The 27,860-nt window shown below is 39.8% G+C and overlaps 1 protein-coding gene and 1 pseudogene across 1 annotated transcript in view; both read right to left on the bottom strand.

Moving 5' to 3' along the window:
• LOC146398910 (uncharacterized) overlaps positions 1 to 452 on the bottom strand; it is an 80,668-nt gene extending 80,216 nt beyond the window's left edge. The window contains exon 1 of the mRNA XM_084980836.1: positions 333 to 452. The gene's annotated coding sequence lies outside the window, so the exon portion shown is untranslated. The remainder of the gene's footprint in view (positions 1 to 332) is intronic.
• A 9,398-nt stretch (positions 453 to 9,850) lies between these two features.
• Positions 9,851 to 26,823, bottom strand: LOC146398911 (USP6 N-terminal-like protein; annotated as a pseudogene).
• Between the last annotated feature and the right edge of the window lie 1,037 nt (positions 26,824 to 27,860).

Raw genomic sequence — 27,860 nt, forward strand, 5'->3', positions numbered from 1 at the left:
TAGGACCTCGCCTCCACTTTTCCAAGGGATCCCATCCACCCTCTTCCTGCCTCTCAAAACTAACCCTAACTTCAACCTCTCAGCTGGGGCTCCGCTGCCATCCTCACCTCCCTCCCCCACGCTCGCGGTGGCCCTCCCCATTCCCTCTGAGCTCCCTTCCCCTCCACGCAGCTAACCCTCCTGCACTCAACCCCCATACCTGCCCTGCACTGAAGCCGGTCCCTCCCCAACCACGCACCTTTCCCCCAAACACTTCCTGGGACCTTCCCTCCCCTTTTCCCAAGCATCCTAGGCACCCTCTTCCCTTCTCAAAAAGATAAACACAAACCTACCTTGGACCTGCCCGCTGCAGCCCTGCTCACGCCCTCAGCTCCTTCACCCATGCTCGCTCGCCGCGGTGCCCCTCAGCAGTCGCTCCGGGGGCTCCCTTCCCCGGCACGCACGCGAACCCCCACGCACGCCACGGCACGCACGCAACCCCCACGCACGCCACGGCACGCACGCAACCCCCTCGCACGCCACTGCACGCACGCAACCCCCACGCAGGCGCTCTGCACAACCGCGTCCCCGCCCCCCTCGCCCCTCTCTGCCCCCACCCACACCCCCCCCCTTCCTGGAAACTTTCCCCATCAGCTCAAAGGCATCCAACCTACCCACCCCTCTACCCCCTTCTCAAACAAACAATCAAAGGAACAAACACACACAGCAAGCCAAAAACCAAAACAAAAAACACCTCACTTGAACCTGTCTGCTGGAACTCCACTGACAGCCTTACCTCAGTCCCCCCCATCCAATAGAGGAAATTTCTATTGGATGGCTTCTACTTCCTTACTATACTGGGAGTATCCCTGATCCTGTATTTTAGTGCAGTGCCTGAATTTGTAACTAAATACACAAGAGAGCATCATCATTTGATCCCTAATGAAAATTGTACTTATTTGGGAGTGGAAGAGTGGCCAGTGTTAATAACTGGCTGCCCTGTGGAAACAACATCATTTACGTACATTCTTTTTGCAGAGAAAATTATGTTAGGTGAAATGGTCTTTAAAAAGAGAGAGAGAACAAGAGAGAGAGAAAAGAAAAAGGGAAAGAAAAAGCAAGAGGAAAAAAAGAAAAAATATTTTCAAAACAGCTCATTGTATATAAATTGCTGTAAACCATATAAGTATTTTAAATTATTGGTTACACAGTAAATTTGAAAGATTGACCATTAGACAAAATGAATATTTTAATACTATGTTTTTAGCAAAAAAGGCTTAGAATTAAATGCTAGACACTAAGAATGGAATCTAACCCAGTTACCAAGGAATCCTCATTCTATCATCTTTCTTTTTTCCTTTACCACATTATTAAAGCCCATACATATGTCCTGAATGAAAAAAAAAAAAAAGATTTTCCCCCAGTGAACAGCTATAGTCCAGAATTTACACTTGTACTTATCACTTTACATTGGAGTTCTTGACCTCCATTCCACTTCCCTTCACTTAAGAAGGTCTGGAATGCTAAAAGTCATGTTTCCCATACTCTACAGATATTGGTCTCTGGAGATAAATTAGATCCCTCCAGTTACATGCTTTCCTGAAGGACTTGGATGGTGATACTTCAGAGTTCTTGGCAACATATGAACAAAACAAGCTTAGAGGAAGATGAGTAATTTGCTTTATACACAATGCCCTGCAGATGCTAAGCACAGTTAAAGTATCCAACTCATACTTTTAAACTGCAGTTCACTGCTCTGTGTACTAAAATATCACTTTTTGAGTGTTAAAATTATTTTTGTTAATCCAACTCAAATTATACCTCTACTCATTAAAATAGTTTGACTAAATAGTTCAAAAATGATGAAAAAGTTGTTGCCACTTAATGAGAAATAAACAATAGAAAATGGAAACAGCTGGCTTTCCCATGGCGGCCTAGCAGGTTAAGAACCTAACTAGTATCTATGAGGATGCGGTTAGATTCTTGGCCTTGCTTATTGGATTATGGATCTGACATTGCTGTGAACTGTGATGGAGGTTGCAGATTTGGGTAGGATCCCACGTTGCTGTGGCTGTGGTGTAGGCTGGCTGCCACAGGTCTGATTCAACCCCTAGCCTGGGAACTTCCAAATGCCAGAGGTACAGCCCTAAAAATCACAAAATAAATAAATGAATAATTTTTAAAATGGCAACAGTGAACCAGGATGTATCAGGACCATAGGAGGTAATGTAAGTCATTTTGGCTATCTCAGAAAAGAGAATCTTGATAAGTTAAGAATTCTTTTAAGGAACCAATTCTTGCTTTCCACCTATGTTGTAGAACTGTTCAAGGATACCATGGGCATCAGAAATTAGTTAAGCTTTAAAAATAAGTTTTCCAGTGGGAGGAAAAAAAAAGGCAGTGAATGTTAAGTAGCATATGACTTCATTTGGTGATATCACGTGTGCCTTCTAGGATCCTATTTGGGTAAATAAACATTTGGCATTCTGTTAGTATGTACTAACAGGAGCTCTTATCTACAAAAGGGCTAAAAATCATAACATATTAGAGTTTTGAACTTAGCGAATCCAAGCATGGAGGCAAATAAATCAGGACATGCATTGAGAACAAATCACCCAGTCACTTAAGGGGGAGTTATTTTGATATGACTGGACTTTCAAATGACTTTGAAGAAAGATTTAAAACAGATGTTCTAAGTGTCCAAGCATTTATATAAGAAACAACCCTTGTGGATGCAGAATAATTTAAATTTCATCTAAATAAGAAAAGCTGCAAAAAGTTAGCCTTTAGAAACTCTTTATCAAAATCATTCATGGAACTATGTCTGTCTTTTACAGGTATTTCACTTTAATGTGTAAAAATTTCCAATTCACATCTTAGAAGAAGCATCATTCCTTAAATGTTCTCCTTTGGGTGATAGGCCTGGGGTAAAATAGAGCAGTATGACATTTTCAAATGGTACAGGGTTTCAAAATATGTAGATATGCATCATTTCAACTGCATTCCTTTGAGGCTCTGTCTCTACTGACTGAGGCAAAAGTCACTATCTGTGAATTCCCATCTAATCCTGCAATAATCTGCTTATCCCAGGAGCAGAGTTTCACTGTAGCCAGGCCTAGATGATGCTCCACAATCAAAAAAATGATATCATGGTATTAACCATTCAGTTATTTGCTCCACAAATAAGTTCTCTTCCTAAATCAAAGGTTTGATCTGCCTGATGGTACAGAGGAAGAAAAGTCAATAGAAGTTGTTCTTGGCCACCTAGAACCAGGACTGAATTGTTCTATCACCTAATCTGTTGCTCTCTACATCTGTTATGACTAGTATTAAAATACAGTATTAATATTTATTGCTGGAAATATATTGTCACATATAAAGCAGGATTTTACAATGCTCCTTAGCCAGAAAAAAAGAGCTAAATTCTTACTGCAGTAAGTAAGACAATAAGTATTCTCAAATGACATATTTTCAATTTTGAAATATTTGAGATTATGGCATATATTCTTTTTCTGCTTTTAATTGTAAAAAGGATTTCAATGTACTTCATTTACAATACACTTTATAATGTACAATTTGTTTATTAACCTATTTGGCCATATGCTTTAGGAAGTCTCCTGAGAAGGAAGAGCCTCCCAATTTTACTGAATATGTTTCCACAGGTGATGGGCCAAACTTTTGTCTTGGATTACCCCTAATAACATTTTAGTCCCTCCATATAGACATGAGTGAGGGTAGTATTCCTTGATGTTTTTTCACTGTTGCCCCTTATGTGAGCTTTTTTAGACATTTTGTTCCTTAATAATTTTGACCTCTAAAATAGTAATACTGTAAGTTTACTGGCTATTTATGTGATTTTCTATCTCCATGCATTATATATATTATAATATATATATGTATATATATATAATAAATATATATATATATAATAAATGTATATATATGTGTATATATGTGTGTATATATATAATAAATGTTTATATATGTATATATATGTATATATAATAAATGTGTATATATATATATAATAAATGTTTCATCCCCACTTTTACCTAATTCTCAGATATATTGTTCCCATTTAATGGATGTATTTAATTAACCTATGTGATTATGTGAACATTGACCAAACTGAATTTCCAGCAGTACTTAAAACAACTACACAAATGTATATCTAATTCCTCTTTACTGCATCACCTTCTTGGTTTTTTTTTTTTTTTGTCTTTTTTATTTATTTATTTTTTGCTATTTCTTTGGGCTGTTCCCATGGCATATGAAGGTTCCCAGGCCAGGGGTTGAATCAGAGCTGTAGCCACTGACCTATGCCAGAGCCACAGCAACGCGGGATCCAAGCGGCGTCTGCAACCTACACCACAGCTCACCGCAACGCTGGATCATTAACCGACTGAGCAAGGGCAGGGACCAAACCCCCAACCTCATGGTTCCTAGTCAGATTCGTTAACCACTGCACCATGACGGGAACTCCTGTATCAACTTCTTATAAAATGTTTTTCACCAGAGCCATTACTAACAAAATCACATTTTTGTTTTATTTGTTTACTTGCTTATTATCCATCCATTCCTCACTGGAATGAAAATTCCACAGAAATACAACCCTTGTTTATATAATTTAATGTTTTATAGTAGAAAATTGACAGAACACTGTAAACCAACCATAATGGAAAAAAATAAAATCATTAAAATTTTAACATTTTATACTCATTTCTCATTGCTCTCTTTCCACTGTAAGGACTGAACAGTATCTTTTGGATAAGTCAAATCTGTCCAAATTTCCTGAAGTAAATGGAACATGGAGCCATTGTTTTCCGTAATAAATGTTAAAACTATGAGATAACTGTGGGAAAAACCCTATGGAAATAGGACTTACATAGCTCTGCTGTGTGCTACCCTCATGCCCAGAGTATCAATCTCCATGGAGACTGAATTGTTTGTTTTTCTTCCAAATAATTATTTCATCTATGTGTCACTTCCTTTGGAATCCAACCATTTGAATTTCATTTCTTGAACCCGTTACATTTCACTTTTCATGATGCCCATGAAGGGTACCACATCTGCATAAATGAGATCTTACTTGGTTTTTCCATGACACAAGCGGAATCAAGAGACTGCAAATAGCCAGGGAAATTGAGGTCAATGAAGACCTGAAAAGAAGAAAGGCATCATCACTCAAAAAAAAAAAAAAAAAAAAAAGATGGAAGGGAGGGAAAAATGCCTCAATAACAATCTTCACAATGTGGCCAATGATCAGATTTGCATTTTGATATTTTCACATCATGATATCAAGGAGTATGTTGAAGTGGATAGAGTAAAGGAAATGAGTTGAATATATGAGTTGATATTATTGCTTAACTTAATTAAATATTATTTTCTTCTTCTACGAAATGGATTAAAATCTTCTTAATAATATGTGTTGCTACATTAAGAGAGTTAAAGTATGTAAACAACCTACCAAAATATATGCCTCCGAGTTGTCTTTCAACCAACTGTGAGGTGAGTCCCCTCACATGATGCCTAATTATTTCACTAAATTAAATGTCTAGATAAAAGCAATGTATCCTTATACAACATCCAAACTTTATCTACCTCATTAATTTTAGGAGAAATATACTTACTCCCCCAATGTTTTACTTGTTTGTTTGTTTCTTAAGAATCAGAAACAATCAGATGGCAGTTTTTCCTCAGGAGACATTCCTAATGATGAATGCAAAGGAACATCTTAATAAGTTTTAACTTTACTCACAAAGCAGCAAAATTCCATCCACTGAGAATGCCATATGGCCTTACATTTCCTTCTTCAGATCTTAAACATTTTAAGTTTGCTATTTACAATTTATAATTTGTGCCTCATTAATTTTCTCACTCCTCCACTGAGCCCTTGGTACAGCCCCTAAGATGTAATCATTGGCCATAGTTGCCCTCTTTAAATCCTTCATTTGTTCTTAGAGTAGGAGTGTCATTTACTCAATACTCTTTTTATTGGTACCACTGAATTACTCTAATCTCCTAGTTAATAGTCATAAAAGGAAATGAATGCTATATCAGTCTAGATTCTGTTGAAATGTTTATTTCTCATGAACACTTGCAAACTTGATCATTTTACTAGATGGAGTATGGAATATAACATCATCCAGGCCTTGACTTTGTGGGAAAAGATTTTGCCTCTTAAAACAAGAGACAGCCATGCACAACTTAGTAAATGGGGTCACCCCAGTACTTAATGCTTGAAAATTACTCTATGTTCATATTATAGAAGAAATAGCCCCAAATGATCAGTGAGTTTCAGAAAGGGACATTTGTGAGAAGTTATGAGTCAGAGTGCTGCAATCATAGAAGCCTTGATTTATAAAGAATGAGGTAATAATATAAACTGACTTGATATTCTCCATGTGTATAGAGGAGCATTGCAGGTAACCCCCAGTTTGTGAAAGTTCATTTTATCCACTTTGCCTTTAAGAAGACCAATGTTAGTACTTGTATATGCTAATAAAAATAAATTGAAAATGAATTTTTGCATGTATATGACCATAGAAATGTTGGCCTTATGTAAAAGTGAGGTGGTATAACTCAAGAGAGGAAAACATTTGTAGTGCTAAAATGTACTGATACATGTGAAAAAGGATACACCAAATTTAACACCATCTTCTCAAAGGATAAAGTGCATCATTAAGATAGCAGATAATTTTCTTATCTCTAGACCTAAACATAACACAGATAACTTGTTTCCTTTGAAAGAAAATAAGACTGTGTTTTAAAGACTGGAGTTGGAAGTTTGTAACTTAAACTATTTTTTTTTTAGGGCCACACCAGAGTCATATGGAGGTTCCCAGGCTAGGGGCTTAATCAGAGCTACAACTGCCAGCCTGCATTACAGCCACAGCAACACCATATCTGAGCCACATCTGCAACCTACACCACAGCTCATGGCAACACCTGACACTTAACCCACTGACAAGGCCAGGGATAGAACCCCCACAACCTCATGGTTCCTAGTTGGATTCATTTCTGCTGTGCCGTGTTGGGGACTGTAGCTGAAACATTAAAAGGAAGCTGGATTCACTTTATGGAGGAACCATGCATGATATAAGCCAGTAAATAAGTAATCCTCTCTTGGCTTCAGTTCATTTTCTGTAAAATAAGGATAATGATAATGAAAATACCAGTACTGTATGTGGGTAAATCAATTGAAGGGACTATGCCTGATAAATGGTGAGGGGTTTATTTTATGTAAATGTGTATCAGACCAACAGAGCAATAACTTTGGATCCTGGCCATGTGTCTTTCTGTTGAAGTTTGATAAAACATGTTTATTTACCATTCTTGATTCAACATGGATCTTCAAGAATTAGTATGGATAAAGAAAATATTTCCTTTATGAGGGGATCTGAGAAGATACAAGAAGCTGAGGAATGGAGCTTGCCTGAATGGTGCTATTCCAAGGGCAGGCTCCTAATCAGAAAAAGGGGCCTGCCTGAACGGTGCAGTTCTGAGGACAAGCTCCTAATCAGGAACAGGGGCCTGTCTGAATGGTACATTTCTGAGGGCAGGTTCCTAAACAAGGGGATGCCTGCCTGCACAGCACAATTTCAAAGACAGTCCCCAGAAGCCAATAAGGCTTGCCCTCTGACATAGGTGGAAAACTAATTTCCCAGAAAATAATTTCCATTTTGTGTTGCTGAGTGGGGATTGTTCAATGGATGACTTAGTCTTTTTCTGTTATTCACTTGTTATTCAGTTTTGCTCAGTCTTTCCTGATTATTTACTTATTATCCTTATTTTCCATTCTTATTTTCCTGTGGTGATTTGTGATTTAACAAAGTTACAAAAATAATATAATAAGAATTTCATTCTGAAGGACTTTCCCCTATTTAAATCCAAATTAGTTAAAAAATAGAATTTATCTATTAACTAGTTATATAGTAAACTTTAGAGTTAGTATTTTAATGAGGTTCATAAAAGTTAGACATATATTATCCAAGAAACCTAGCTGTGAGTTTTGTCCTTGATTTTAAAAGGTTTTAAGTGATAGGTAGTTTAAAGTTGGTTTATATTTACTTACACTCTCTCCCTGCCATAACTCTTTAAATATAAGCACCAGTCTAAAAACAAGATTTGTGAATGCCAAATTCTTGTGTGTGTGACCTCTTCAAATTGTAAAGACTGGCTGGCCATGGGATGATTTGTACTGAGTCTCCTCCTTTCCCACATGATGTATTGTACCTAATTGCCCTTAAATTGTACTCACTACGTTTAGTTAACATAGAGATCTTAAAAAATGATATATTGTACCTAATTGCCCCTAAATTGTACCTACTAGGTTTAGTTAAGATAAAGATCTTAAAACATGATGTATAGCTGCTATACCATGTAATAGTTAACCAATGTACTTTTAACACTGTGATGTAATCTGTAGTAAAAAAAAAATTTCTATACAATCAACTACTTATGCCAATAAAATTTGAGCAGCCCAGTGCCATGAAAGAAGGGACAAAGAGCCTGTCTCTGTATTGTACATTTTCACTGATGCCCATCTCTGATGGGGAAAAAGTGCACATTCCCTGGCCGCTGGAGCTGGCCTCTGGTACTTTTGTATACAAGAATAAACTGTGAGTCATGAGGATATTAAAGTAAATAAGAGCAAATCATGTAATTACATTATAAATAAACTATAATTTAATAAAAGAAAATAATAAAATAAAATAAAATAAAATAAATTTTAGTTATGCTCTATCTTCCCATCCCCTCATTCCAGGAGCCATATCATGCAGAGGGATCATCTAGAAAGTTCTCCTAGAATTCCTACAGGAGGCAGATAATGCTGGGGGGCTTTCCAGACTGTGCAGTTTCACAGACATAAATGACTTGGAAATTATGTTTTCATTAAGAAAAAAAATCATAAGACACCAACAACTACCATGTATTCTATTTTTCAAAAAAGAAAGAATATTTTAATATTCTACGTTCAGAAGTACAGAATATAATAAATGATAGTATTTTAAATCAAACAAATCTAACTTTAAGAAAAAAGTATATCAAAATATCTGGCTTAATTATTGAGCCATGAAAATAACTAGATTATGAATTATTCCTTATTTTATGGATGACTCCCTTTTCGCTTTTGACAAATTCATTGTGTAGAAAAAGAAATCTTCAGAAATTATTTCACTCCCTAACTCTTCCTCCTTGTTTACCTGTCAAAGAATTTTTATTCATTATTTGCTTTTACCATAGCTTAAGCAAACCAAGAGTTCACAAATGAAGGTCTCTTGAAAATCCAATTTCATCCAAGTAACATATGGGAAAAATTTGGTAAAGTAGGAATAAGAAAATTGAGAAAATCATATTTTATAATCATTGAACTAGGAGTTTATAAAGTTCTTCCCATTATCTATGATGAAGCTCTGAATATGAATATTGAAGCCTTGGTAAATTATGTAAGAAATTGTCAAAATACCTAATAAATGCCTAGCCATTACTGAAGATTCAAAAAATGCTAGGATCTAGACATTTTTTTCTATCAATGATCTGCAAAATTTCTAAATTTTCTTTCCAAATTTACAAGTATAATCCTGCCTATGTACGTAAATCTTCAATTTTGAGGCATAGTGAGCAGCCTGGTTACTCTCTTCTTCAATAAAATCCTCATGGCATTTTTCACCTCCTTTTTTCTCACTGTAAATGAGAGGGTTTACCATAGGAGTAAGGATTGCAAAGAACACACTCATCAACTTGTCTGCAGGTAAGTAGCCACAGGATGCATGTTGATGAATATACAAGGGATGAAGAATATTACTGCTACTCTAAAGATGGTGCCACAAGTAGAGAGGGATTTGCATCATTCTTCATAGTTTAGGCACTACAGGGAGCTCAGGATGCCTATATAGGAGATGAAGAGCATTAAAAAATGAGCAAGCACATTCCCCCTACTGTTAGAAGCCACCAGAATTCTAAGCCTGTAGGTGTTGCTGCAGGTAATTTCCATCAGTGAGAAGAAATTACACATGAAGTGGTCAATGACATTGGGACCACAGAAGGTCAATTAACATGTGAAAAGAATCTGCACGGTGGAGGGAACGATCTCCCAATACAGGCCACCACCACTAGGAGCTGGCACATCCCATGTTGCATGATGTTCCTGTAGGGCAAAGGCTTACAAATGGCCACATAATCATCATAAGCCATGGCAATGACGACAATGACCTCCAATCCTCCCAGAAAGTGTTCCAAAAAGAGTTGAGTCATGCAGCCACACCAGGCAATGGTTCTCTGGTGCAGGAGCTCAATGGTAATTTTGGGGGTAGTGACAGAGTTGAAAGAGGCATCTAGGATGGATAAGTAAGTGAGAAATAAGTGCATGGAAGCCAAAAGTGTGGGGCTGAGGGAGATGGTAATGCCAATGAACAGATTGGTCAGAAAGGTAAATAGGAAAATGAACAAAAATGCCATGAAGCATATTTTCTGGAAGTGTGGATTCTGTATGAGTCTCAGGAGAACAAATTCATTCACATTGTTGGGAGGTGTGAGGACACCCACTTAGCAAGTAACACCTTCCTGGGTTCTGATTTCTCTACAGAGAAATAAAGAATGACACCTATTCATCAGGAAAGGATTGTAGTCTCAATTTCTTAGAACAAAAGTGAGGAGCATGTCCTTGGCAGTCTTGCTCAGTACTTGTTCCAATTCTTTCTTACTTCCTCTATGATGTTTTCTATCTATTCAGACACCTAGTGCCTGTCATTAAAGAAAGTTCAATAGGACAATATTTGATGTGTAATTTAATGAGAAAATACTGTGCTGACTACAGATCAGGTTTATCCTCCTACTTCTAAGTGCATGTGACTTTGCCAAGTCATCTTAGTGCCCCATGCTTCTGAACTTCCCCTGTGTCTATGGGCTTACACACTGTAATCCTCAAATGTATTTTACAAACTGATGAATTGTCCCACAGACTTAATAATTATTCCCTCTTCCATAAAAATTGACATTTTAACTCAATGGGGAAAGAATGTCACCACCAAGTAATACCTATCACAAGCAGATTTTTTTTCAGTTATCTACATAAGTCATTGGTGACACGTTCTCCATGTTACCCTCCAGAACTCAGAATGATTCAGGTGTGTTTCCTCACTTGCTTTGGTGCCTGGCATGAGTCTGCAGTGTCTAACCTATCAGGTTATGAGTAAAACTTAGCAGATTTCCATTTTCCATGGGTAAGAATAAGACTGCTTCCCAGACCATAAACCTGGGGGGAATACAAGTGCCCTAGTTCTCCTGCTCTGTTTATCATTTATTTCCACATTATGAGAAACATAAACAGCCACTGATAGGAATATGCCCACCCTTTAATAGTTTATGACACACATTATTAAAATATTTAATTGTCACTTGGAAAACCTAAGTACTCATTTTACTTGAGATAATTAGTGTTTTGTTAATTGATATTTTTATTCTTCAAAATTATTCTCCACATACAATTTAAAATAGTCATGTTCAGTAAATATATAGTTTTTGTAGATTTTTTTTCTTTTTAGGGCTGCCCCTGAAGCACATGGCAGTTCCCAGGCTAGGGGTCAAATTGTATCTGTAGCTGCTGGCCTACACAACAACCACAGTAAGTCAGGATCCCTGACCCACTAAATGAGGCCAGGGATCCAGGGATCAACCACACATCCTTATGGATAGTAGTCGGATTCATTTCTGCTGTGCCATAACAGGAACTCCTGTAGACTTGTGGGGGAAAAAACGGAAGAAAGAAAGAAAAGAAAAACTCTTGGTGTAGTTCCTTCTGTGTCAAACTAGGTTAAAATCTGACTGAAGCAGCTCAGATCACTGAGGTTTGTGTTCATACCCTGACTTAGGGCAGTGGGTTAAATGATCAAGCTGTATTGCAGTTGTGGTATAGGTCACCGCTGTGGCTCAGATTCAGTCCCTGGCTTAGAAACTTATATACACTCTGGGTGCAGCCGTACAAATGGAAAAAAAAAAAGAAAGAAAAAGAAAAAACTTCTTACACAGGTGTTCACTACTGAAAGATCTATCAAGCAAAATAAATCTCTATTTTCAAAGATTTGGACATAAAACATAAACTTGGAGAAAAGAGATTTAGTCTTCTATGTATATTCTTTCTATGTCATATTCCAAAATATTCTAGATACCTGTAGGCAATAATGCTTTCTGAGAACAAACTTATGTTATTCTCAGGCGTAGTATAAAGCTAGGTAAAAAGAAAAGAAAAACTTTCAGTTATATAAAATGGGAAGTTCTGATGAAATACTCCTTTCCTTGATGCCACTGAAATGGTTGAAAGAGATTCAAGTTTGGTTTTAAGTATGATGTGGGTAGATTTTTTAAATATATTTGAACTTCACCTTTCTCCAACTGTAGAATGGGAATAATCATAGTAACACCTACATTGCAGAAGTGTTGTTATTGTCAGTGGAGACTATTGGCAAGAAGCTGACCGTAATAAAAATATGGAAATGTAAAGATCACGATAGAAAGAAAATTTTTTATTTGGATCATTTATTACCTGTAATTGCATTTTTTATCATTGTTTAAAAATGTTCCAGACATTTTTTGACCCCTGTATGCCTCCTTACTGTGTTGGGAACAGGGTTTAACATGGGAGTAATGAGAGTGTGGAATATTGCGAGGGGCAGAGAGATGCTGCTGCCTCTGCCATCATGACCTCTGTGACTCTTGCAGCCTCTGGGAGCCTGCAAAAGGGGAAGTGTGAGCAGATAACTACTCAGTCCACAGGCGGCAGTGTCAGCAGTGACCAGGTGGTAGCATGAAGGCCTGGGATGGGGGCACTGCTACTGCAGGAGATATATGGTAGGATCCCACAACAGGCATGACTAATAAGAAGAAGAAGGAATGGATAAGCAATGAGATCCTGCTTTATAGCACTGGGAACTATATCTAGTCACTTATAATGGAGAAAGGTAATGTGAGAAAAAAGAATGTATGCATACCTGACTGAATCACCTTGCTGTTCAGTAGAAAAATGACAGAACACTGTAAGACAGCTATAATGGGAAAAATCATTATAAAAATAAAAATAAAGAGAAAGAATCTCCAAAAGCAGGGAAAAGTGTAAAAAGTTCCAAAGGAAAAGATGTAATAGAATCAGAGATTTCCAGCAGGAAATACAACAATGTTCCTGCCCCATCTACAGTGAATCTGACTAGTAGACATGAGGTTGCAGGTTCCATGCCTGTCCTTGCTCATTGGGTTAGGGATCTGGCATTGCAGTGAGCTGTGGTGTAGGTGGCAGACATGGCTAGGATCTGACCTTTGCTGTGGCTGTGGTGTCAGCCACAGCTAAGGCTCCGATTCAACCCCTAGTCTGGTAACCTCTATATGCCATGGGTTCAACCCTAAAAAACAAAACAACCAAAGAAACCAAAAAAATCAATTCAGTCACATTCATCCAGTCTTCTCTAATTTCAATGCCTATGATATTTCAGAAGTGGGGAATTACCCCATAAGGCAATATTTTCAATAGCAATGTGATGTGATGTATGTATTTAGGGTTCCTAGATGAGACCAAAGCATTTTAATCATTGAAACTATTTTCCTCCACAGTGTGCAAAAGGAGAAGGAAAAAACAACTTTTTCCTATTTTATAAAAAAGAGAGTTTTGGAACTCTCTGGTTTTGCTACTTATAAGGATGCGCAAATCCTTCTTTACCACCTTCTGACCATTGATCACTGGAACTCTGTGGAGGACAACCAGGCATAGGAACTCACCATGTAATAAACCTGGCTGCTTTTCAGACAATAAGAAATGCTGAAAAATCTTCCATGAATATATATATGTATATATATATATATATATATGTGTGTGTGTATGTATGTATATATATATGTATATATATATGTGTATATATATATATATATATGTGTGTGTATATATATAGTTTCCTTTGCTGTGCAAAAGCATTCCAGTTTGATTAGGTCCTCTTGGTTTATTTTTGGTTTTATTTCTGTGGGACACACCTAAGAAAATGTTCATAAGATTGATGGAGAATGTTTGCCAATGTTCTCTTCTAGGAGTTTGATGGTGTCTTATCTTATGTTTAGGTCTTTAAGCTACATTTACTCTCTTACTTCTGAAAATTGAATAAGTGTTTGAAATGACAATAGACATACTCCTTTCACCCAGTGAGATCTCTCACTCTTTCCATAAGACGCTGAGCAGCTGTCTTTGTTGATCTGCTTCAACCAGCAACCTTAATTTCTGGCCATATATTCTAGCTGAATATTAGAGGGAAGGTGAGGAAAATAATGTCATATTGCTTATTGTCCTAGTTACCTGTTGTAGTTTTTCAATGTCTGGGTGCCTTTAACTGATGCTGCACTTCTTGGATGTACCTTTTGAATTCCTGAGATCCCTCTCCCCCCTACCTTCCCAGGTGTTTTTGTGGTTATGTCTTCCTATTACTACCTGGGGATGCTATAGTAGCCCTTATTTATTTCCCTCCACTTTATTCATACCTTGATATGCAAATATATGAAACATTTTATTCATATAAAATGTATATATTTTCAGTATACCTTTTCTTGTCAGGTTTCCAATGTATACAGAACATTTGTATTTTTTTTTCCTTTGTAAAGAAATAAAGTAAAAAAAAATAAATGAGAAAATAATTTTCCCTTTAGCAAATTTGTTTTATCTATAAGGCACCTATTCATGATCTATAGCTGCTAAATAAATTCAAATTTTGTCAGGAAAATGTATTATGAAAGACCAAAATGTAAAAATTTCTTGGTGTCTTAAGTGGGAATCTGTGTATTATCTGTAGCACTCACATTGGAGTTATATATGTGAAAAAAGTAATATTTTATAGCAAAACAAGAGAATTCAAAGTGTAAAAATCTTATCTGCCCTTTGGCCTCCTCTCTCCCCAAACTGTGCATTGTGGATTTGCATTATCCTTGGACCTGACCTCCCCATTTGCAGGAGTACTGCTGCACATGAAGAGCAACATTCTCCCAGCATCAACAAGAAAAGTTCTTAAAAGATACTCTGCTTTCTTGGTATTGTGAGGGGTCAAATGACTGACTATGATGCAGGTTAGATCTGCATTATATAAACTGTCCATAATACAGCATTTGAGGTACAACCTTCTGTCACAAATAACATTTATTTATGACTTGATCTTTGTGCAGCAGAACAGTTCTCAGTTTTCTAAGATGCTGTTAACAGATTATAATCCTCAAATTTGGCTGTAATAACATTTTCTTTCTTAGAATGATTAATTTTTGTTGACATATTATTTCATGAACTATATGCATTTTTTTGCCTTTTATCTATTTCAGAAATCTTTTCAGTTGGAGAAAACTGATAAAGATGCAAATAAATCTTATCCATAGAAATGCAAAATTGTGTGGTAAAGTTTGAGATCCTTGATCATTATAGAAAAAAATTCACATTTATTTGTAAGATCATTACCCATCTCTGACTGAATAATGTAAGGGTGGCATACTGGATTCTCCTTTAGTTGGATTATAATATGCTGCTAGTCCCATCATTAATTAATGAGCTAAATAAAATCATTGTCATGTGTCTATTTGACATTTCTACAAGTCAAAATTTCAATTTTTAAAAAGTCTTTTTTTTCTTTTTACATTAGAATAAAGATCAGTTTAGAGATATTTTTAAGACACATAAAAAATATAGATATGCTTACCTAAGTGTTATTTCACCATAGGTTTCTGTTTTATTTGGGGGTGTTGCTTCTATTTAATGAATTTGTAAAAAATCTTCTTTAAAATTTGCTTTGAAGTCAAATGTTCCAATAGCCCTTTTTCATCTCTCCATTTTTGTAGTGTCCAATGTTATAAGTTCTGAGATGGTTAAGGACTAAGGAAAGTAAGCCTACTCTCCTCTTGAGAGATGTTAAAATTTGGTAACTAGTGAAGTTCTTTTTGAAGATCAGATTATTATGACAAGTGATGATCAAAAACTAATATTGACTGCTTCATATATGCTAGGTATTGTGCAAAGAATTTTATATACATTATATCATCTATTTTTTTAAAGAAAATAAAGACTTGAGATTTAAGCTTTGTTCCTCAGGACATACATTTAGTGAGATCAGACTTGAAGATATAATTCAAGAATCTCTGACATCAAGTCTTGAATTTGATCATGGCCCCACATTTACTCCCAAGTAAAAATTTACCAAAGAGTTAGTAGGTTTATTTAACATACCCTTTCAACAAGAGCTGTCAGAAGACTAATTCTCATCATAAGGCATTAGAAATTGATTCAAAGAACAATTGATGGAGTTCCCATTGTGGCATAGCAGAAACAAATCTAACTAGTATCCATAAGGATGGAGGTTCAACTCCTGGGCTCGCTCACTGGGTCAGGGATCCAGTGTTTCTATGAGCTGTGATGTAGTTCTAGATGTCACTCAGATCCTGTGTTTCTGTGGCTGTGGTGTATGCTGGCAGCTACATCTCCAATTGGATCCCTAGCCTGGGAATTTCCATATGCTACTAGTATGGCCCTAAAGCAAGCAAACAAAGAAAAACACTTGAAATTTGAAAGATGTCAACTTTTTCCCTCTAAGAATTCCCTATCACCTTTCTCAGGAGAATTTAGAATAAGGTAGTTATTCCTTTACTTTGTTACTTAGGCTTATAATCTATGATTCACCCTGTCCATTTCTAATCTGCACTAAATTTACTAGCAAAAAGAAGTATCATGCACTGAGCTCATATTACTTACAATCCCTTTTCATATTTCATCTCAACATAAATTTATGACCTGAATACATTATTTCCAATATACAGAGATGAAAGCTGAAACATAGAATAATTTATTTCTCTTGTCCAGGATGATGTAACCAGTATGTTGTGGAACTGAAAGGCTGATTCTGCTGTTTCAGTTCCAAGCTCTTAGCCTACTAATTTAAAAATCTTCAAAAGCATAAGTCTCTGCAAAGCATCAGCCATGATTCACCACAAGAAGGATATCTATCCTTTTAGATCATGTTATAAATGAGATTTCTGAGAATTCATCTATATGGAGACCAGTATTTGACCTACACATAAACAATAAAATCTTAGGCAGTGTTTCATAGGAGAGTATCTATTTCATTCTCTTCTCATTGCATCAAAAGAAACTGTGACATGGAAAAGGAAAGGAACATTTCTATAAATGTGCATTCCGATGCTGGTAGAATTAAGTTAACTATTCAGGTTTTCTAAATCCTAACCTCTTTTATTTTTCCCCTACTGGGAATCACTGATGTACCAACTTGTTACAGAGTAATTTAAACAAAAGACATAGTTTTGTTTGCCCAATTTATCTATGTAGTTACTTAAATGAACCTTATTATTTTCAAAGTGAGACCTGCCTAGGGAAAAGAAGAGGTTAAAAGATAATGATCAAACATATCCTTTGACACTGCCTTGCAGCATTTTATCATATAAAGAAAAATCACACAGCAAAAATTTATGATACAAGATTTTTTAAGCTTCCATTTTCCACATGGATTTAACATGTCTCTCCATTTTATTCCTAAATGAGATATGTAAATTCTGTGGGAATATGACAAGACTTTCTCACTGCATCTGTCAAATTTTTTGGCATCACAAGAATATGATTCTTCTTTTTCCTATTTTGGAAAAGGAGATTTGTTCCAAATACTTATACTCAGTCCTTTACAATAATAAGTTTATTCAGGCATCTGGAACATGAAATGTAAATTTATGCCCTCTGAAGATAACACATGGTCTACTAGATATGAAGAACTCATCCACTATGAGAGTGCTGAATCAATATTCTCTCCCTTTGTAAAAATTAATTAACATATACTCAATTCAGTGGAATTGGGAGACAAACAGCAAAGACTTTTATGGCCTATAACATAGCAGAGCCCAGCAGGAATAAGATAGACTTCTTTCCTTGCAAGTTGTTCAGCCAATGAATAGCCATGGGCTCATTATTTATTTACTTAACTCTCCAAACTCTCTTTCTTTTCTTTCTTTTTTTAATTTATTTTTTATTGTTATCTCCCTCAACACACTTTTTTTTTCCCCACTGTACAGCATGGTGACCCAGTTACACATACATAATTTTTTCTCCCACTGTCATGATGTGTTTTAAGTATCTAGACATAGTTCTCAGTTCAAACACTCTGTTATCCTCTGTAGAGCATTCACCTTTTCTTGCTTTGATGGGGATTTCATATGGTTTGTCATGATTTCAGGCCTCAAATTGAAATTCTTGCTGACCCCCAGTAAACACATCTTTGTGTAAAAATATCTAGCATTCTTTGTTTTAGGTCAACAACCAATGGAGGATGCTGGTATTCTGCCACACATGAGTGAGTGTTAGCTTGGGAACTGCTTCATGGAACCTCCTGAATGATTTTGAGTATTTCCATTTGCACAGAGCACAATTCCTTTGGTAAATGCTCTCAGATTCCTCAGAGGAAGTTTAGTTTGAAGATCTACACCACTTATTTTGGATGATGTTACAGATTTCTTATTCAAAATATCTGATGTGTTATTTATTCAAAAATCTATGGATATGGAAAATATCCACCTTTGAGGATGGGTTGAGATTGAAGATTGTTCTGAATCATATCTGGCAATTCATTCATCCTTCTCTATTCACCAACTCAGATTAAATTGCATCATCACCATCATCATCATCATTGTCAGATTATTTGGTTAGGGTTTCCCCAACAAAACACTACTGGCTAGGGAAGTTTATTAACACACATTTATTTTCTCACAGTTCTGGAGGCTGGACCTCCAAGATCAAGGTGATGACAGCAGGCTTGGTTTCTAATGTGTCCTCTCTTCCCTGCTTGTAGTTGTCCAAATTCTCACTCTGTCCTCAAATGGCCTTCCCTCCAAGAAAACATGCAAACACTATTGCTATTCTATTAGTACCCCACACTTATATTATGAAGCAACACCTACTTCAGTCTCCCCTGTTTAAAGCTTTCCAGCCTAAACATCTAGTATATGAATAAATAATTTTTAGATGACTTCAGTATCACCCAAATACTTTTATTTACTCATTTACTTATTTATTCATTCATTCTTTTTTTTGTCTTTTTGCCATTTCTTGGGATGCCCCTGTGGCAGATGGAGGTTCCAAGGCCAGGGGTCTAATTGGAGCTGTAGCTGCTGGCATATACCAGAGCCACAGCAGTGTGGGATCCGAGCCATGTCTGCAACCTACACCACAGCTCATGGCAACATTGGATCCTTAACCCACTGAGCAAGGCCAGGGATCAAACCCACAACCTCATGGTTCTTAGATTCATTAACCACTGAGCCACTACAGGAACTCCTTCATTCACTCATTCATTTTTTTAAGGCCACACCTGTGGCATATGGAAGTTCCCAGGTTAGGGGTCAATCAGAGCTGCAACTGATGGTCTATGCTATAGTCAGAGCAACATGGGATCTAAGCCATATCTGAGACCTACACCACAGCTCACAGCAACACCTGATCCCCAACCCACTGAGAGAGGTCAGGGATCAAATACACATCATTATGGATTGGTCTTATTTGTGCTGCTCCACAATGGCAACTCAGAACTTAGCAAAATTTTAACTGAAACCTCATAAGAGATGCTGAGCCTGAAGTACCCAAATGAACTGATCAAATTCCAAACCCACTGGAAACATATGAAATAATAGTAAATGTTGATGTTTTAAGCCACTATTTTGGGGGTGATTTTTTACAAGGCAATGGTGTCAAATTTTGCAGTAATTTAGATAACCTAGTATTAGATACACTAATTGAACTATATGTAAAGCTGATAAAATAGAAAAATAGGTAAATAGAGTTTGTATATGAAAGCAGTGGTATTTCTGGGAAGTGGGAAACAGAAGGATTGTTAGGGAATAATATTCAGCTGCTTGCCTCTTAAAAATCAATTTTTGCAAAAGTTGATAAAAAGAAAGGTGCTTTAAATCAGAATGTACTATTGGTCATTCTTTTCATTCAGTTTTATTGTCACTGTGCAATGTGGCAAAGAATAAAACTCTGTATAAACACAATGAGCAATAGGATCTACATGTCCCCAATTCTTGTCTGGCTCCTGTCACTGCTGATTGTCCAAAATTCCATTAGTAAAGTCCACCACTAACTCCCTCAAAGGGCGCAATTTTCTAGAAAAAAAATTTGTGGCATCTTATGTCATTAAAACTCCTCAATTTGAGAGTTCTCTTGTGGAAAAATTGATGAAAAATCCTGTGTTTTCACTGCCGTGGCTCAGGTCACAGATATGGTGTGGGTTTGATTGCTGTCTTAGGAACTTCCACCTGCCATTGGCACAGCCAACAAGCAAAGAAATGAACAAACAGAAACAAAAAAACAAAAACCCTCTCAACCTGAGGGAGACAGCATATTGTTATAATATATTGAGTGTATATTTGTTCCCTCTATTATAGTTTTTCTGTTTTATTATTCATGGAACCAAATCCATGATCCATTGCCAAGCTACTCCACTCACCGCATCTCTAAGTTCACACAATATATAGTAAATAAAGCAAATCACTTGGCATCATAGTATTCACTGGTGTCATACCTTCCATAACCAAGAATCATTAACTGAGTGGAAAAGTGGTATTTCCTGATGAAGGCTAAGATGTAGAACCATATGGGACATGCTACACTGAAAGTTTGGAATATCCTCCTGTATGTTTAGTATACAGTATGTGCTAAGTAAGTTTTGGCCATTTTTTACTTCAAGGTAGCCATACTCATGGGGGAAAACCCCCATACTAATGAAATTTCCCATGCAAAGTCTTATACTTTCCCTTCTACATTCCAATAGCTAAACGATCCACTTCCACATACGTTCCTAGATTCTGCAATTTTTGATTGAACAAGCAACTTCCTTCTTGAACAAGACTCTGTTTCCTATTTGATCGCTAGTGATGCCTGAAACTTTCTTGATCCAAAAGCCATGAGAGACAACTCTAGATAAGGATATGAAGTCTCTGATAAGGAGGCATATTCAAATCTTTAAGAGGTTGTCTGCTAACAGCACCCTCAGCAATAGGAGCAATATATTATTCTTTTTGAAAGGGGAGCTGGGCAATACATTACCATATTCACCATAGTCCACCTCTTATGCCTCTTGAATCCATTTCTTATATACCCTGTGAACATGGCACCTCTAGGGTCCTGTTTCTGAGGATAAATTAGAAGAGATCGTTAAAGTGGTGAACTCTTTCCTTTGCTACTGCAGTTGATCTTAGAGCTGCATCTTCTACTTCTCATCTTCTTCCTTCAGTGTCAGTTCCTTCTGGCTTCACTGTTCACCCACAACTCAACTGATCTCCATACCTTAGCTGGAGGTCTAGTCCAGAAACTTACCCATACAAGGTCTAATCACTTCTTCAAAAATATTCTTCCTGACACCACTGTGTTATAGCATCTCCATTTCCACCTAATATTCAGGGTAAGTTACCTCTGCCAGCATTGTAGAAAGAGCCTCTTCTCTGAATTATTATAGATTACATTCTTTCTAATTCTTTTAAAAATTAATTGCAATTTGCATACATCTATGCTTCCAGATTAACTTTTAGAAACAAAGCTAAATTCAACACTGACAAATGGGATAAAGATATAGAAAGTAAGGGATTTTATTATAGTATAATTGATCATTTTTATCAACTCATTCTGAGGCTTTCAAGGTTTTGGAGTTCGTATTTACATAAGCCAATCAACAAATCTTATATTTAAAAATAATTTCATTTGATCTTCCTTTCATTTACAACTAAAATAATCCTAATTGAAACATATTTTTGTGGCATATGGAATGTCCAGGCCTGGGGTCATATTTGAGATTCAGTTGCAACCTACTTCATAGCTGTGGCAACACAGGATCTTTTATTTAAACTACTGTGCCAGGCCAGGGATCAAACCTGTGTCCTTTGTGCTGCCAGTCCTATTGTGCCACAGCAGGGATTCCATCTTTTATATTGAAATATCCTTATTTTAAATACATATTTGTGAAATTGGGCTAATTCATGTTTTGTTAATCATTTGCATTCCATATATATTTATGTGCCAGTATGTGATTCTAGTTCTAACATTATAATTTGTTTTGTCTTCTAGAATTACTCATTACTCTTTTAAAAATTAATTGCAATTTGCATACATTTATGCTTCCAGATTAACTTTTAGAATCAAAGAACTGTCAGGCATAGTTTACTTTTATATGCAAAAGAATACAGAATAGGTTTATTATTTCCCCCCGAATGATATAGCTTTAACATACTGTCATACTTTTAAAAAAAGAGATTTATGTATTACCATATCTAAAATACATTATTATATCGACAACTTAACAATAGTTTCTGTCTCAAAGGGAGAAGCTTGAGAGACTAGGCAAACTATGGTAAATAGAATTAGCCATGTAGAACTCTTCTTTAACCAAACTAAAGGCCTTGAAGTAATTAGGCAAGTTTCTGGGAATAACATGGTCTAAGGTCATTAGAGACATGCTACAAACCCTACCAAATTCACCACTACCATTTTTTTCACCATAGTAACAAGAAAGAAATGAAACTAGCTTTAATAGATTTATAGTGGGAAATTATTGGTGCAGTTCCATTAGAGCTCCTTAATACGAATGCTTAGACATTTTTGGAAGTGTCTTCTCTATGAATACTTGCAGCCTGATGACTGAGGAAGAAGATCAATTCTGCCACCCTGTGGTGGACACTGGGATTTGGGATTCAATAATTTCATGCTACAAGTGGCTAGATGCATGTCATTTGAAAGACAAATCCTAGAAGTCACTGGATTTTTTTCATAAACTTCATCAGAAATGCCCTTTATGTCATAGATTATGTCAGAGGGTCATTTGCAAAATGATGGAGTAGCATTACAAATCATAATGAAATTGAAATCTCATATCCTATCTTGGCTGTGCTGATCACTGCCCTGGGAGGGGCATTAGCTGAACTTGCTATGGGGAAGGAGGGGTGTCCTGGGCCCTGTGGCTGCATGTTCAGTGGGCCTGGGCAGGACCTGTGGCTGGGGCCTTTGTGGGACTGCAGGGCTAGGCTTGCAGTGTGGCCCTGAGGGTGACCTTGGCCCTTGATGAGGGGCAAAGGTCCCAAAACTCGGGCTCAAATCCTATATCAATTGGCCACTTGATTGGACACCCATAGTTCCTCGGGATGTTGGGAAAAGAAGTTCATCTCCACAGCCACATCTGGTCCTGAGGTATGCCCAGGGGTGGGAACTGGTAGGCCAGATATGGTGACTCTCAGGCCCTCCAATGGAGTTGTGATGCCATGGCCCCCTCTTGCTGGTGTTCCTCAGCCTTTAGGCAGGCCTGGCTGGGTAAGGGTCTGTGCTGCTGGTGCTCGGCAGCTGGGCCAGGGAGGTCAGGCCCATCCTCTTCAGATAGTTCCTTGATGCTTGTAATTGTTTGGTAAGCCTTGGGTTCCAGGTATGATTGCTCCAGACCTAGGGTCCTCATGGGGAACTTCTTAGGTTTTGCTGGTAGTGAGCACACTGGATCAGCATCTACCCCAGGCTGTGTTGTCTGTGCAGGGTGGGCCTCCTGGCCACCCTGGCCTCACCCTGAGAACATCCCTCAGGCTGTGTAAGTTTAGGTTCAGCATCTTTGTAGGCTGCCCTGAGTCCCAACCCCTGCTAGCCAAACATTAGAGCAGACCAGGAGGTGGACAAGGTGAGCAGGAAGGCTCTGGGATGCTCCATGGTTCACAGCCCTGGAGGGGGAATCAGGAGGAGACCCCTGATGAGCCCACCTGGGAGAGGTAGGTCCAAATTCTTCCTGTGCAGCTCAGCCATTGAGGCCTGTAGCCTTTTGATCACTGCATCATCCTCTAGGGCCAGAGACCTTGTCCTGGAGAAACTCATACATGCCTTGCAGGGGAAGCTTCAGGAGGTGTTCTGGGGGAGGGGATGCCATCAAGCCAACAGGGCCCCCACTGAGAAGGCTCAGTCCCCACCCTGGGGCCCCTCCCTGGGGCAGCATGCATGATCTGCTGGGCCCAGGAGAGCCACAGAAGTGCCAAAACCAGGAGCTAGCCCCATTCCTGCTACCTATCTTGTGTCCCAGCTGGCACTCTTTTGTGGCCTGAGCAGCCCAGGCTCAGGCTTACTCACTTTTGTGCAGCTTTATGACTGTATAGGCCATGGCTGTGAGTATTCACACCCCCTCCAGGATGTATACATCCCATAGTCTTAGTGGGAGTGAGAAAGGTATCTGTGGGAACAGCAGGCCAAGGAGGAGCAGTTTGAGCAGGGCATGCATTGTGTGTGGGGTGTCTCAGCACAGGTTAGGAGCCCCCACTGCCTCTGGGTTCTGCAGTCCCACAGGCTGCCTCCAACAAGCCCCTACAGCTCTTAAATGAGTGGACTAAGGTGGTCCAAGCCAGGCAACCTGGGGTCATAAGGGCCTGACCTGCACCTCCACTCTCCTTGGGACAAAAGACAGCCCCATGCTCTGCAGGAGATACTCAGAGGAGCCTGGGGCTGACTGCAGGGTGGGCATATTCTTGCCCTCCCCCAATTCTGACCCAGCCTTTCCCTACAGGAACCCAGGGGAAGATGGCTCAGCCTCAGGACCCCAGGTGCCCCCTCCCCAGGGCTCTGGGCTTCCCTGGGGATACCTCTTGGGGAACTAGTCTCCCTGGGTACACTTACCTGGTTGATAAAGCAACGTTGGAACCTCAACTTAGTATAAATTTCTGTGTACATGTATTCCTTGTCCTGACAGAGGAAAGAATGCTCAGGGCTGGCCTGCATGGCCCCAGTGCTCCCCACCTGGGGACTCTGTGCAGGTGCCCCTTCAACCAGTGGACACCAGCTCATGCTTGGCTGCACCAGGACAAGAAAGATGTAAGTGCAGGTAGGCCAGGCCCTCTGAGGGCTGCTTATACACACCCAGGTGCCTCTTCAGCTTGGGGAGAGTCTTGTCTTGGATCTTATCATGATGGACCTAAAATCTCTGAAGTTTCAGGAACTGTGGAATGAAGAAGCCTGAGAAAACCCAAGAACCCACCCACACTGGAAGTCAGAGGTGAGCCCAGCAAGGGCTTGTGTGTCCTGGGAACCCAAGGCCTCCTCCCCAGGTAGTGACTCCACTGTTCAAGGCCCACCCCAACCTGGCTGCATGGCTTTTCCCAGACATGACTGACTGTGTTTGAAGACTAGAGTGGCCCAGGGATGAGAACCTGCTCACAGAGGCCCAGCTTCGCAGGTGCCCAGTACTGAGCATCAGGCAGGCATCTGTTTCTGGCCTGGCCCCTCCCCCATGTGGCTGCAGGAGATGAGGGTCCCAGTACTGAGGAGCAGTGTGTATGGCCCACAGGATGGGGGATAGGGTGTGCACAAGCATCTCCTGGGCTTGGGAGTCAGGCAGGGACACAGCAGGGAGATGCTGCCACCTGGGCCTCCTCTGATTAGGGGCTTGGGGTAGGGTTGGAGGTGGCCCAGTGTGTGGCAGAAGAGAGGAAGAGGGACCAGCAGGAATGGCATGGTCTGGACAAGGACAGGGATGAAGGGTCATGGCTGTGGGACCCAGAGGGCTGTGGGGGGAGCTGGTGCCCTTTGCTGATGGGGAGATAAGCCAAGCCAGTCCCAGTTATCTGGGAGAACTCTGCAGGGAGATACCTGTTGCTGAGTCACATCCAGCCCTCCAGGGAAGTCACCTACCATGCATGGCATGTCTTTTGTTGTCCATCAGTTGGGCTAGTGCCCAGAAAGCCTCCTCCTCATTAATAAACATGAGCAGGAGTTCCTGTCATGGCTCAGTGGTTAACAGATCTGACTAGGAACCATGAGGTTGCAGGTACGATCCCTGGCCTTGCTCAGTGGGTTAAGGATCTGGTGTTGCCATGAGCTGTGGTATAGGTCACGAGGTGGCTCGGATCCCGCGTTGCTATGGCTCTGGTGTTGGCCAGTGGCTACAGCTCTGATTAGACCCCTAGCCTGGGAACCTCCATATGCCACAGCAGTGGCCCAAGAAATGGCAAAAAGAAAAAAAAAAAAAAGAAAAAGAAAAAAAAAAAGAAAGAAACATGAGCAGGATGGTGACAATCTGGATCTTGCCCTGGCAGTAGCCCACCTCCTGCAAGAGTCAGATATGGCTGCAGGGACTCCCTGGGCAACCTCCACCACCCTCTCCCCAGCACTTACTGGATGGGCTCCCATTTGTTCCTGGGCACCATCCCATGGCCCCCTGCCCAGATGAGGCTTGCTGGGTGCTGAAGACCAGCAAGGTATGGAGGTCCTGCCATAAGGGCAGGTGGGGGTTGCTGATAGGCATATATGTGGCTTGGAGGGCCATGGTGGTTGGGCAGCCCCAGACCCCACTGTGGTCATCCTGTGTGGTCATCTCAGCTGGTATTCCTTGATGGAATATTCTGAAAAGAGCAAGTGGGGTGGAGAGCCACCTCCAGGGAGCCACACAGGAGTTTGTGTTGCTGGGAACTCTCATCCCTGCTAAGATTCTGGTTCATGAAATGACATCTTCAGGATTCAAACTTAAGTGTCACCACCAGAACAATGCTTTTTAGGCCTATGTGAACCTGCTATAAAACATTTCCAAGATCACGGGCTGGCACAGCCCAGGCATAATGTGCCATTTCTGTCCTAAAATTGGGGCCTGCACACCAGCCATCCATGTCAGTTTGAGAACAGAACTCCCCTCGCATCATCTCTGTGGCTGTGGGAGCTGGCATGCTGACTGGTGCCAACAGGCCACTTAAGAAGCTAGGCCACTGTGGGATGGCTGGCTAGGGGAGAGTGCTCACTGTGTTGTAGACAGAGTAAACTACAAGCACATTGAAGAGGGCTTACTGCCTGGAAAGGGGACAATGGAACTCTCTATTAACACAACCTTCCACTGGTCAAGTGTATGGTGAGTGTGGGACACTGGATGGAGCAAGGATCACTTATGTAGGATGGGGTGATAGAATTGGGGTCTCCATCCCACTTTACTATTAGAAATGATGCAGATGGTCTAAAAAAGTAGACAAACATCTAAATGAGGTGACATTTTGACACATCTGACACTCACTCTATTCTCCTATGTCCTGGTACTGCCTGCACTCTTCTACCCAGGGCCTCTCCCCTCCCCAAGGGGCCTTTTGACCTATGAGGGCACAGCCAACCTCATTCAGGGTGCCCCCTTGGCTGTGCATTCTTACTTCTGCAGGTGCTCTGCACAGGCCCCACTTTTGCCACTTCAGCTCCACCCCTCGTCCTCGAGCCTCCACTCCCCCAGGACCCCTGGCCATCACCCCCTGCCCCTTGACCCAGGGCCCAGCATCTTCACTTGGTGCCATACCACTCCTGGGATATAATATTGTTTTGGAACATGTGGCTCACACCCATGTTTATAAATTTGATGTCCCAGAAGTAGAGCCTGGCCTGCTCCTTCATTCTCTGTGGGCAGAGCTGGGAGCAGGGGTCACAAGGTCAGAAGCCTAGAACTCTAACCAACTGCCACAGCAGAGTGGGTGCTGATGGTTCAACACAAGTGTTTTCTGGAAAAACCTTTATTTTGCCTGTTTCTGAAGCCAGGCAGTGTCACAAGGGTGTCCAGCTCACAGCCTGTGTCCAACATTGGGCAGGGGATGTCGGCCGGCCTGTGGATGATCAGCCTGTGGCTTCTCCAAGGCCCAGACTCCCACCCAATAGGGACACAATGACCAGGCCAACCGACTCCCCCTTCCCGCAGCCCACACAAGGCAGTCCAGGAAGACAGTGCTGCCACCCTGGCCCAGGGATTATCCCCTGGGAGGATGCTCCCAGGTGTGGGTGTCCCAGGGCAGTGGGGAGGCTGGGAGGGCAGCTGGGCCTCTGTCTCTTGACCCCTCTCAGTTCCACC

The sequence above is a fragment of the Sus scrofa genome, chromosome 10, assembly GCF_054392235.1.
Source record: "Sus scrofa isolate SSC_HxYL_T2T_F1_AM1 chromosome 10, Sscrofa_HxYL_maternal_Yorkshire_Landrace_v2.0, whole genome shotgun sequence".
NCBI lineage: Eukaryota > Metazoa > Chordata > Mammalia > Artiodactyla > Suidae > Sus > Sus scrofa.